Raw genomic sequence first — 13701 nt, 5'->3', positions numbered from 1 at the left:
CTTATAGTAATGATGCCTAAATTGATATGAGATGGGATCCATATTGCTCCAAAATGGGGGATATTTATAGGAATTCCAAGGCCAAAGTTGAGGTGGCAGGAATTGACGGTCCAGATTTGATCTGAAGATATCAAGGGCCAAGATTGAGGAAGTTGGAGAAGAGGTTGGAGGAAGGGACACTTGTCATCTCTGTGGTGACAAGTGTTAAGGAGCCTTGCTCATGAGAGGGCAAGTGTCCAAGGGAGGAGACATGTGTCTCAAGGAGAGAATATCCACACCATGAGAGGTTAGGATAAGGAGGTTAGAATGTGCAAGATAGGATAGGGTTAGTTAGACCCAAGATTAGATTGAATGGGTTAAGTTAGGGGATGGTTAGGTTAGGTGGTTAAAGTTAGGAGCCATGTGCTCATTTGAATTTAGAAATTCAAATAATTGGAAAATGGTAATTAATCTCAATAAACTTGAGTTTGTTAATCTTAATTAGGGATTAGAAGAATTGATTAATATGGGGAGACATTAATTAATTTAGAATTAATTAATCAAAGGGGGATGTGAGATGAACTATATAAATAAATCATTTTGATTTATTTACTAGTAGATGAATAATGAAATTAATTAAATTGCTTGCGAATTCAATTAATTGGGAAGGGGAATTAATCAAATAATTGCATATTTAATTAACTATCTTTAGACCATTTTTAGGTGTATACATTTTTCCCCTCTTTGAAGCGATGTGTGACAACGTGTTGGTTCAAAGAAAACTTGATTGATGATGTTGTTGATTCGATAGAATGTAGATTTGATCTTGATTTGATGCAGATTTGGTTTCAATGTGATACTGATTTGATTTGGAGATGATAAATCTCGATATGATGTTGATTTGATTTTTGGAGATGATAAATCTTGATATGATGCGGATTCAATGTTTGAGATGATATGATGTCGATATGATGTGGATTTGATGTTTGAGATGATAAACCTCGATATGATGCCCCAGACACTGATTGATAGATATGCAGTACGATGATGCCCCCTCAAGAGATCAATTGAGATAATTGACCTTTGGATTTTTTGGATCTTTACGAAATTGATGTCTCGATAGACTATTGGATGATTCCTGCAACTGTGGTTGATGAAAGTGCAAGTTCTTCGATCACTTTGATACGGTTCTTGATGTGATAATTGATAGAGTTTGATTGAATTGATAGGATTGATGAGATCGAGATCAAGTCTGGTTTCAGGAATGGTACCTCTTGTATAAGACAAAGATGATCAAAGCGTCTGGTTTCAGGAACGATATATCTTGTATAAGACTTGATAAAAACGTCTGGTTTTAGGAAGGATTCAGCCTATATAAGACATGATAGAGTGGATCGGATGAGATGGATTGATAGAATTGATAAGATTGATTGGATAAAGAGCTGACATTTTGTTGATATCATGTTGCAGGAAGATACATAAATGCTGATGTGGGTTCATTTGAGGGGGTAGCATAAGATTCGCATTGGGTTTTTCCAGAATTTTAAAAAAATTTCATACGCCTCCCAAAAAAAATTTATTGGCATTTTTGCCATATGGGTTGGGGAGAAAATTATATTGCTGAAATGGGTTTTTGGATTAGTGAAATGGGTTGTTTGGATTTTTTGAAAAAATTTCACTTTGAACCCCAAATTTTTTTTTATTATCATGCAAAAAATGATTTTTTATTATTTTTTGAATATTTGGCGGGAGAGGAGGCGGTGGTGTGGAGGCGGAGTGGAGGAGAGGAGACCTGATGGCGGCCACAGGCGCCTCCAGCACTACAGGCGGCGTCGTCGGCATTACAGGCAGCGCCGTCGGCGCTACGGGCGGCGCCGTCGGCGCCACTGCAAGCGCTGCGGGAGGTGCCTTAGGCGCCACCGTGGGCACTGTGAGCGCCACCGCTGGCACCGTGAGCGGGGGAGGGGTTTTTTTTTTTTTTTTCGATTTTGATGAGTTTTTCGATTTTTTTTGATTTTGATGATTTTGATGATTTTTTTGATTTTTTTCGATTTTGACGATTTTGACATTTTTGGCGAGTTTGATCTGATTTTTATTTTTATTTGATTTTGATTTTTTTCGATTTTTGATGATTTTTTATTTCGATTTTTTATGATTTTTTTTTTTTTTTTTTTTTCGATTTTGATGATTTTTATTTTTTTAAAATTTTTTTTTAATGAGTTTGATTGTTTTCACTCCGCGTCTTAGTGGTCCCACTGATATGGGACATTGATCCATTCATGTACACACCCTTTTGTGATGATATATTGATGATTCCCGCGATGTATATTTGTGATGTGTCTCATATATTTTGTGATATCATTGTACCTTGGACATTGATTTTGTTTTGATGATATGATATGTAGTCGATCCTATTCGTTCTACATGACCTATGAGATGATGGATGCATTCTATTTGGTATATGATTATGATGTGTAGTTACTTTCATGATATATGCTTGATGTATGCTTTAATTTATATATGCTTATGAATTCTAGATGATGGATATATGATGATGCAGTGTTTACATGATGTGTGCAAATATGCATGGTGATATTTTTAATTTCTATGCGATGTTTGTGCGATGCAATGCTTTCTATGTTTATGATATTTTTATGATTTTCTCATGCATGTTAATATGAGATGGATGCAATGCAATGCAATGGTGTTATTTCATATGATTTGAGATTAGATAAATGTCATGCAATGATCTTACTAAATGAATGAACAATTTGATGCTTTATATGAATGATGCCTTGGTATGCAATGGTTATTTGAGATGAACTAACTTATCATGCCGAATGAATGAATTGAATATTTTTGTTATTGTCTAATGTACTCAATCACGTAATAAGAGAGATAACACCATGTTAGCTTTGGCCTTGGAAAAGATGAGCATTGTGATCCCATGCAGAATGAAATGCAGGTCTATCTTAAAATGCAAATGCAAAACATGAAATGCAATGCGATGATCGGACTAGTCATGAATTCATTGCTTTGTTTCATCATTGAGCCTCTAAAATGTGGGAAGTGAGTGCAAACATCAATGGTATAATTGAACCATGATGACCTGAGCACTACTTTCCTGGGTTTTGATATTACAAGTTAGCACAAGCATTGAGGTATAATTGAACCAAGATGACCAGAGTGTTGCTTACGTAAAACAGGCAGTATTAACCATTTCTATACGCAAGTCCAAAATGTCTTCCATGATACTTTGATGATCATGTCCTTAGACAACCTTGCACATATTAATGATTAATTTACAGACAGTAGACAAGAAAAAATATCATGTTCCTTCCTCGTTCCTCTAGTCAAAGACATCCTGGAGTTACTCAGAAATCATGATAGCGAAAATCCAAATAAAATAGTTGAACCATTATTGCCAAAGTGTTAAAATCATGAGTCAAGATATATCATCCATTGATATGTGTTTTGTCATATTTAGATTGATATGTGATAGTTAATGGTTGACAATGTGATCTTATGTTCAATGTTGGATGTATCTCAGTTTTTCGCTTGACAAGCGTTGTCTAACTATTGTTCTACTTGTTTGATTAAGCTCAAATGATCAAAAAAATTTGCCCCTAGCCAGGTTCAGAATTTTGCCCCCAACCTAGAAACAAGCCTTATTATGATATAGTCAATGATCCAAACCATGACGAGAAATCACCTGGGATGCCTGCGTATGTACAAAAGGCTTTATGATAAACAACGCTGATGGAAAAGAATGCAAGCAGAAGAATGCACTAACCAATAGATGGCAGAGCTAGCTGACAGATAGCGCCTGTTTGCCAGGTTTTCACCATCTGTTTTTATTGCACTTTTTCTTATATTTGATTTTTTATTTTTTTATTTTTATTTTTGGATTTTTTGCTTTTTCACTGTTTTTGGATTTTCTGCTTTTTCACTGTTTTTGGATTTTTTGCTTTTTCACTATTTTTGGATTTTCTGCTTTTTCCAGGTTTTTTGATTTTTCTGTTTTTTCCATGTTTTTGGATTTTTTGCTTTTTCACTGTTTTTGGATTTTTTGTTTTTTCACTATTTTTGGATTTTCTGTTTTTTCCATGTTTTTGGATTTTTTAGACATAAAACTTCTCCAGATGCATGCTATCGATGGGTTCCTTGAGCTAATCCCCATCTTGTGTTGATAGTTGATATGCTCCTGACCTAAATACTATTGTGACCACAAATGGACCTAACCAGTTTGGTTCAAATTTTCCTTTCTTTTCTCAATCTGACTGATTTCATGGATTTTTCTTTAGTACTAGATCAAGTCCCCATTGGCAGAAAGGCCAAGATGTTGCTAAAGCATGAAGTTCTTGTGCTGGTGCATGGATCAAGTTTCCATGGATCTGACATTGTTTGTACATTCTGGCTATCTAAAAAGAGTCTCGTTCCATAGTTGGCCAATAATAGCCCAAGCGTATGAGTTTTTTCGAAAGGGTAAGACCACTTGAATGAGTGCCACAAATGTCGTTATGGACTTCATTTAAAGCCTTCTCAGATTCTTCTTGTTCGAGACATCTTAAGAGAGTACCATCTAGACCTTGTTTAAATAGGGTATCCACGACGAGAGTATAATGGGAGGATTGGTGAATAAAGTTTCTCTTTTGGTTCTTTGATAGGTCAAGAGGTAAGGTGTTATCTTTCAGGTATGTGTAAGTTTGGCCATAGTGTGAAGAATTATTATGTCCAATAAGTTGGCAGGTAGTTTGGGAATCCGAACAATTATGAGAAGGGTATGACAACTCTTCAACTAGGAATTCATAATGCTCTTGATTTTCTTGTGTTTGTAATAGAGAAGCAAGTGTTGCCATGGCATCTGCTACTTTGTTATCATTTCTGAGAATCTGCTCAAAAGTGATTTCAACAAAGTACTTCTTGATATCATCCACCATCTTTTCGTAAGGCATCAACTTTTCATCTTTTGTTTGATAGTCATCATTGATTTGATTAATGACAAGCTGAGGGTCTCCAAAGACTTGAAGTTGTTTAATGTTCCATTTTGTAGCCATTTTGATAAATAGAATGCCTACTCTTGATTTATGTTGTGTTCCTCTATTGATGTCTACTCTTGATCCATGTTGTGTTCCATTATTGATGTTTGCTCCTGGACTGATATTCGGGTGATGTATTATAAGATCTGGACCAAACCCTAGAATGTTTGCGTATAACCAGGTAAAATTTATTTGCCATCTTTTCAAGGATTTCAAATATCTTTTCCTTGCTGGTTCTAATAAAGAGATTGCTGCTGGATGTAGATCAATTGTGTCAATAATAACTGTTGGTTCTATTAAGATAGATGACTTCTCTTGATAGTACACATGTAAGGTGTCAAATCTCCCATCTTTCGGCACCTCGAGGAGGTTTTCACCGATAGATGCGTCCTTTATTTTTACTTTTTTATGGTCTAATGTTGCCAATAAATGGTTTTCAGCATTATACCTGATATTGTTTTCTTTATTTTCATTTTTGCGACTAGGAGATTTGGCACCTATTTGACTTGAAGATACGTTAGCGGAATCCCTGGTGAAAGTTGTTGTAGGCTTGATTTCATTAAGATATAAGGATATGGCATGGTCATTAGGTAGGGTATCAATGTTAGTATGTCCTTCATTTTCCCAGTCCATAGGTTCAGGATAGCTTAAGGATAAAGGATCTTCAGGTTGATATGTTTCAGAGATATTGGGAGTCATGATAGAGATGTCAAGGTTTTCAGTATGTATTTCCATGTCTAGAACAATACTCTCGTCAGAATGACCTCATATAAGAAAATCCTATTCATCCTCGGTTAAGTCCATGTCAGTCGGATGTGATTCTAATTCAAGTGGGCTAGTTCCTAACGTTTGTTCTGCATACATGTGAACTACATCAACACCTACATCTGCTTCTTCCGTTTCAATTTGAAGTTGTCCTTGCTTGTTTCTCCATGATAGCAAATATTCTCTGTTTCCTTGATCTTTTAGCTGCATTTGTTCTTCCATGTTTGACAAAATTGATGCAAATGATTGTTCCTTGGATTGTGTGCTTGAATATGCTTCCTCTTTGTTATGTGAAGCAATGATCTCTTGAGTTGATTTGAATTTATTACCACACTGCACTAGATTTAAGTTGGCTGATATTGTGATTTCCTGTCCATTGTATGGAAATTTTAAGCACTGATGACATGTTGATGTAATAGCTTGTATGTCCTGTATCCATGGTCTTCCCAAGAGTATGTTGTATGGTAGTTCCAAATCTAGGACTTGGCATGCTGTGTTTTTCCGCAAAGGTCCCACTCTGATGGGTAATACCACAACTCCTTTAGAGGAATTCTCTTCTTCATTATGTGCTTTGATTTTGATCTTTTTCAGGGGATCAACTGCATCTTTTGAATAACCTAGAGCACGGACAAGACTCAATTAGTAAATATTTAAGCTAGCTCCCCCATCAATTAGGATACGTTTAACGAGCATTTTATGAATGCGGACTTCAATTTGAAAGGAAGCGCTATGGGGATGTTGCAAGGAATCAATGCTTGGATATGAAGTAGATGGGTTTTGAATAGGATCCTCTGAAATAGGTTTGATGGCCATTATGGATATCCCTTGGGGAACATCATCTTTGGGTGTATTGTCTGGTGAGGATGTTATGGAAGGTTTTTGCACTTTTTTAAGAAGTGTAAGAATAAATGCCTTTGGAAAGTTAATTTGCTTATGGGGGGATGAACCATTGCTAGATATAAGTGCGTGATTGTGATCTTTCTCATCCAAATCTTTTAAGGATCTTTTTAATAGTTGCATAATAGAGCCACCTTTCTTTGGATATGTATTTGAATCCCTGTTAAGTTTTGACATGGTTGGATTTTGATTCTGTACTTTTTTTATTTCTCCAATATGTTGGCTTGTTATGTGTTCTTGTCTTTTGCTTTGGTATGCCATGTTTCTATGATCTTCACGTATTTCCAATGTTTTAGCAATCTTATGTCTCTACACTGCAATTAAAATGGGCATTGTGTTTTGAATGTTTTTGTGATTAAATCTTGCTTAATATGCCGCAATAAGTGATCAATTGTTGAGAAAATGATTTTTTTAAGTATTTGCTTGTTTGCAAGTTTTTCGATCTTAGTTTTGGAGTGCAAATTTTGTGATTTTTGATATGGTCAAGTTCAAATAGGAGCAATATATCCTATGATAAAGAACGAGGTTATTCTGATCAAGCATTGTAGTTTCATGATTAAAGGATGATAGATCCTGATGAGAAACTATGTTTGAGTGATCAGTTTATCAAAGACAATGTGATGTTGCACTTTAAGGTGTTTAATCTTTAACTTGTTTGAGGTGAATACTTGAGACCTTTGTGTGTCTTGTTCTTGAATCTATTTTTGATAGAAGATAACCTGATTGAATGACCCAAGAATATGACCTAATCTCTACGTTTGACTATTTGAGAAATGGGTTGCTTTTGTTTTTTTGATTTCGGTGCAGTTTACCAGAAACGTTGACTAAATGACCAGAAACATTGCTATACGGACCAGGAATGTTGACAAATTTACCAGAAACACTGCTATATAGACCAGAAATGCTGACACACTTACTAGAAACACTGTCAAATGCACCAAAAATGCTACTGTACGGACCACAAACGCTACTCTGCATACCACAAACGCTACTCTGCATACCACAAACGCTGACAAATAGACCAAAAATGCTAGCAGACAGACCAGAAATGTTGTTCTGTAATAGAATGACTCTAAAGCTCAAATAATGATGTGTAGACTTAGCAAATTAAGTATTTGAACTTAGGAGATTGCAATTTTGATCCAACTTTGTGATTTTCAGACTCAGACAATGGATATTAAGACCTAACAAGTACAAATTAGGAGATTTAATGTTGCAACATGAGCAATTTGATATGCAACTCATAAGAGTTGTTGATTAGACTAAAGGAGCTAACCTTTAGACCAAGAGAGCTATTGTTTAGACTAAGAACTCTGTTGTTTAGACCAAAAACTCTAATTGTGCTCAACCTTGGAGAGTTTATGTTAAACTATGAGAAACTTGACATTCATACCAAGAGAGCCGATGTTTGGACTGGAAATGCGACCGTTTGGACCGTAGGTGTGACTGTTTGAACCATAAGTGCGACTCTTTAGACCGTAGGTGCGACTGTTTACACTGAAAGAGCTAATATGCAAATGTGACTGTTTGGACTAAAAGAGCTACTATTTGGACTGAAAGTGCAACTATTTGGACTGTAAGTGCAACTGTTTGGACCATAGGCGTGACTGTTTGGACTGAAAGAGCTAACCTGCTGTGAAACTTGTGAATTTGACAGTTTGAAGTTTGAGTTTTCAATGTATGTTGTATTTCAATGGATGATATCTTGACTTGACTTATAAACACAGAATTCAGATTGTATTTTTGTCCCAAAGGTTTTGAACAATTAAAAACACATCAATCAACCTATCCTAAGGAGATTGGCTAAGAATGAAAACCTTTGCTTGCTAACTTAGGCACACACCCAATAGCTAATCAGAATACGACTGCTGAGCATCACGCAATGAATTCTCAACCCCATATTATCTGCCTCCAAATGCTAAAGGGGGCACGATATGGCAAGTGTCTTGGGAGAGTTACTATCTCTCTTGCACAAATATTATCACCCTTTCGGAGGTGAATCAGGTAGCTTCTATTTTTATAGTTCTTAGTCAGGAATTCCATTTGAAATTACCCCTTGAAGTCACGCAAGCATGATTGAGGCCTATAGCCCGACAAGGTACCGAAACAAGTTGTAGTCACGTAAATGTGATTGAGACCGCGAGGCCCTACAAAATGCCCGATATGAGAGATCTCAAAGAGAAAAATCAAATAATCCCATCCTCTGAGACTTTAATCATCAGAGACCTATTTATTGTAGTGAGTTGGAATGCTCAGGTTTAGCTGTACTCACTTGGGTCATTCTCATAGGGTGATTACTTTTTCCCAGTGTGACAGGCCCGCTAAAGATATGCACTATTGAAAGCAAAGGATGAGTCTAGCTTTTTGATCACCTAAGAAAGGTGAGAGCATACTCACCTATCATCAAGACACATAAGACATGTTTGTTCATTTCCATTGTAATTAGTCTATGTGCCTAATTTAACAAATATAAGTACAAAATCCCGCGGCTGCAAACAAAGTTAGTAGTTTATATTGCATTCTTTGGCGGCAAAATAGTTTATGACTCCAGTCTTTCATAGCAAAATAAGTACCAAGAATGCTGCTCTGCACACCAGAAATGATGTTCTACAAACCAAAAACGTTGTTCTACAAACCAAAAATGTTATCAAATAGACTGAAAACGCTGCCAAATGTGCCAAAAATGCTAAAGTACATATTGAAAGTGCTAAAGTACAGAAAAGCATAAAAATAGAGTTGAGGAATCTCCCATAAATGTCATTTGAGGTGTTGGAACGCCACAATAGAGACCAAGAACGTGATTCGGGAGCCCAAAAGAGCTAATCTGCACTCCGAAAGAGCTAATCAACTTGTTAATGAAATTTCCTGCAACAAAACTTGTTAAAGATCAAAGGGGCTACGCCCCACGGTGGGCGCCAATTAATGTGATGCTAAAAATGTGGTATATAGAAGGCATACACATATAACGAGACAATAAGATGTAATTGAAAAGCTTAATTGAAAACTAAATCAAAGATGCAAACCATAAGCCTTCCTTGAAATGTCCCATTTTCCTCTTGTTGTCCTCAAAATCTGATTCCCTTCAATGTCCTTAGAGTATTATGGTTTAAAATGGGTGTAGAAGAGACATCAAGAGATAAGGAAATCTCAGAGACAACATATGACAAGGTTTGATTTAACCTTCTACACTTCAGGCATCCTTGGAGCCCAGGCGGGTATACCTTTGTGAAGTAACTTCACCATTGAAATAATAAATCCACAGCAAACTAGTCCAAAAAACTAGTGAATTTATTCACCTTGAAATCAACTGAAAACAATGAATGGAACAATACTGAACTTCAGCATTTTTGATCAACAAAGCATGCAACAAACAGCTTCAATTAATACCAGTGCTTTATCCAAGGCTACAGAGTCATTTAATCTCAAATAAAACTCCTGAAACAGAATATCTTTATGCCTCCCATCAGCTCGGTTTCCGCTAATCCTTGTATATGCCTAACACTTACAAGAATTCAATCACTTCAAACTAAAATATGGTCCTCAAAATTCAAAGTTCATTCCAAAGAATTCACTGGTGTGAGTGATCCTGCATATTTAATTTCCTTCCTAAAAAGAAAAGCTAAAAAACACTCATACTGAAATTGCTTTGCAATTTCAATCAAACAGAAAAATCCTGGATTGTTCAGAATGAAATCAGTAAATCAAATTGTGAACAAACTTGAAGACAACACAGAGTTTTTACTCAAAACCGATGGCCTGTATATTGATATTCATTTGAAGAGATTTTACAAAAGTTCTATTTCTCCATTAAACTTTGAAAAAGCTCAGATAATTTTCTGCAGCGTTTTCTTACAAAATTTTGTGATCCCTTTCCCTCTACTCCTGGTATCCATTTATAACAACATGGATGCACAAAGCTTTGGACTTCTCGAGGAGAGTTTGTTACAATTACTTCCAAAATTGATGTGATTACAATTTTTACGTAAAGTAGTTATGCGCTCTTTTCAGCCTCTGCAGTCTGTTCAACAGGTTGTTTGGTTGCAACCTCTTCTGGCTTTTCAGGGGCACTCTCTAACTGCTCCGGATCATGAGTGGAATATTTAACTCCCCACTCATTATATGTCTCTTCTATCGGCCATGAAAAACTAATCACATCATTTTTAACTTTAGTCAACCTTTTCCAAGAATTTCTTAGTTTGTTGACTTCTGAGTTAAGAAAACTATAATGTGATTTAATTCTTTCTATTTCCTGTATGGTTATAACAAAGAAAGAGGTATCATCAAGATCGATGATTCCCTTGACCCTTGCTAACAACTTGGCTTTTATCTCATTAAGCCATATTTTCTTATCTTTCAGCTAATCCGGATTGGCAAAAATTCCTAGGAGCAACTCAAAAACCTGATCAGTGTATTCCTTCTTACATAAATTGACCTTCCTATCCACATTGTCTACATCTGTAGCCAATTGCATTAAAACTTTAGCAACATCAGAGGTAGATTTTATAATGGGATTGGCCCTTGCTTCATCACAAGAAACACACATGAACTCTAAATCTTGCTCCCTAGGCCTCCATCTGTCAAAAATGGGTGTCAAAATGGCCTTATCTCTCCTTAATTCATTCCATATCTCCATGACCTTTCCCACACTATTGTGAAGCAGTGAGACATTTATAGTATCTGCAAAACTGGAGATTGTGGCTTTTATTTTCTCCTCATACTTCCCTGCATAAAAGGCCTGAGCTTGCTTTAAGTTCTCCAATTCTTGAGGAGTTATCTCAATCATTTGGGAGCTGGAAGGCGCAGGAGATGGTGGGAGCTCAATAATGGGGCTAGTAGGTGGAGGTCTTGGAGGAGAAGAGGCAATCATCAATGTTGAAGACTCACCTTGTTGGTGTTGTCCCATCAGCTGGCTCTGCAATTTGGCAATGATGCTATCCTTGCCTCTTACCTCCTCCTTGACACTGTCATAGGCCTTCAAAATTGTTTCCAATTTAATCTAGAGGGCCTCCTTTTCTTTGGCTTCCTTCTCAGCCACTGCAACACTAAATTTTGCAGTTTCTAGCACAGTGCTAGCAGCTTCTACTACCCCTGTACTCTGTACTCTTTTGACCATCAATCCACCAAGGTGACTTGACCCTAAAGTGTCTTTACCTTTCTTGTCCTCATTTCTTTTGAGGGACCACATAACTAGTGCAGCATTGTCCTTACTGAATGTAACCCCTTCCATGGGTTTAGTCTCTTTTCTTACTGCATCTAGCACCAGAGCATCAGCAATATTCCATTCTGGTAAAATGAGCACTCTAGCTTCTGCTACTAGATCCCTTCCCTGTTCAGGAGTGATGGTTTTGAATTCTTCCATCATCTCCTATTTTATTTCTTCTTCCACTGAGGCTCGATCTTTGTTAGGCTGCTCTGCCTTTCTTGTTTCACATCTAGCATTATATGTATCTATATGCTGCTTCCAGACAAATTGCATGAATGCTTCAGATGTGACAAAGTTATCATCAGCTAAAAAGGCACTACTGGCTTTTTTTATCTCAGAATCCCACTCCTGGCCCTTAAGTTCAGTTGAGATGATGTCCATTTGTGCTTCAGTGGGCTCTTTTGGCATCCCTTCTTCCACTTCATCATAAGTGTATGCAATTTCCCCCAAGCTGCCCAACTGCGAGAGGTATTCAGTTGTTGCTTGTTCATCTCCTATGTGGATAGGGGATTGGGATGGGGAATACAAGGGTGTATCTGATTGCACTTCCTTCCCCACCCTTTGCTTCTTTGGACTGTCCTGGATGTCAATGACATCTTGCACCTTCCTCTTTCCTTTGGATGAAGAGGGCTCCCCTGTTGTAGGCACCAGCACACTGTAACCTGATTTCTTATTCAGGGTGTAGTCACCAGGAGGGATTGCTTTAGTGGAAGCTGACTTGCCCAAAATCATTCTAGCCTTTTCAGGGTTGCTCTTAATTACAGCTTCCCTCTTTTCCTTTAGTGTTTGCATCACATCTTCGAAGCAAACAATCAAAAAATTTATTTTTTCTTCCAATGGGAAGAAGCTAGACAATGGGTCATAGCTAGCATCAAATTGATACACAAAATCCAAGGCTTTCTTGTAAGCCACCCATTTTTCTTTCCTCAACTCCTGTTCATCTAAATCAAATTCATTCCTGATGAGGTCTTTAGGAAATTGGAATTGATGAGGCCTACCTCTGCATGCTACCTTCTTCCTGAACACACCATTGTAGAAGTCCTCTAGATCGGCACATCTGGACACTGCAGTGGATAAATGGTAGGGTTTGAGGAAATCCTCAAAACAATTCCAGCCTTCCTTTGTAATTACAAATTGGTGGGCTATTGTAGTTGTAGAGAAAATAGTCCCTTTACCTCTGCCTGTTAGCTCTGCCTCTTGTAGGCCACCAATTTGTCTAAGGATCTCAGTTATTCCCACTTTGAGAGGGACCTGGTATGGTAACAAAAATGGGGTGCCTCTGAAACAAAAAACTCTGAAAACTGTGGAGACTGGATATAAGTACATGTCACCCCAGTTATGAACAATTTTGATGTTCTCTGCGAATTCTTTTGGCCTTAGGAATTCCAGAAGAACCTTGGGGACTCTTGGGTTATCAGAGCAAAGGAGAGTCCTTATTTTGGAAGCAAAATATTTATCGAACTTTAGGAAACTAGCATCCTCTCTGTCCCATGACAACACAGTGCTCCATAGTTGTACTGGCATCTTCTCTCCTTCCTTCTCTTTTACCAGGTCCATTCCACTGGCGAAATAATCACCACCTTTGAAGAGGAAAAGGTGCATCAAGAGTGAGTACCATCCGAATGGCCTATCCACCTTCCCATTTTTTATTCCTATCAACCCTCCATGGATAGCATCGGCAATATAAGAAACATAATCAAATGTGATAGCAAGAGAAGGATTCAAAATCTGAACAATCATTAACAAGTAATGATTTGGCATATTTGCTTCAGCATCCTCTCCTAGAACTTGGCAAAGTGCCCAATACATGCCTTTAGC

The sequence above is a fragment of the Cryptomeria japonica genome, chromosome 6 (genome assembly GCF_030272615.1).
Source record: "Cryptomeria japonica chromosome 6, Sugi_1.0, whole genome shotgun sequence".
Lineage (NCBI taxonomy): Eukaryota > Viridiplantae > Streptophyta > Pinopsida > Cupressales > Cupressaceae > Cryptomeria > Cryptomeria japonica.
This window is presented reverse-complemented; position numbering follows the sequence as displayed.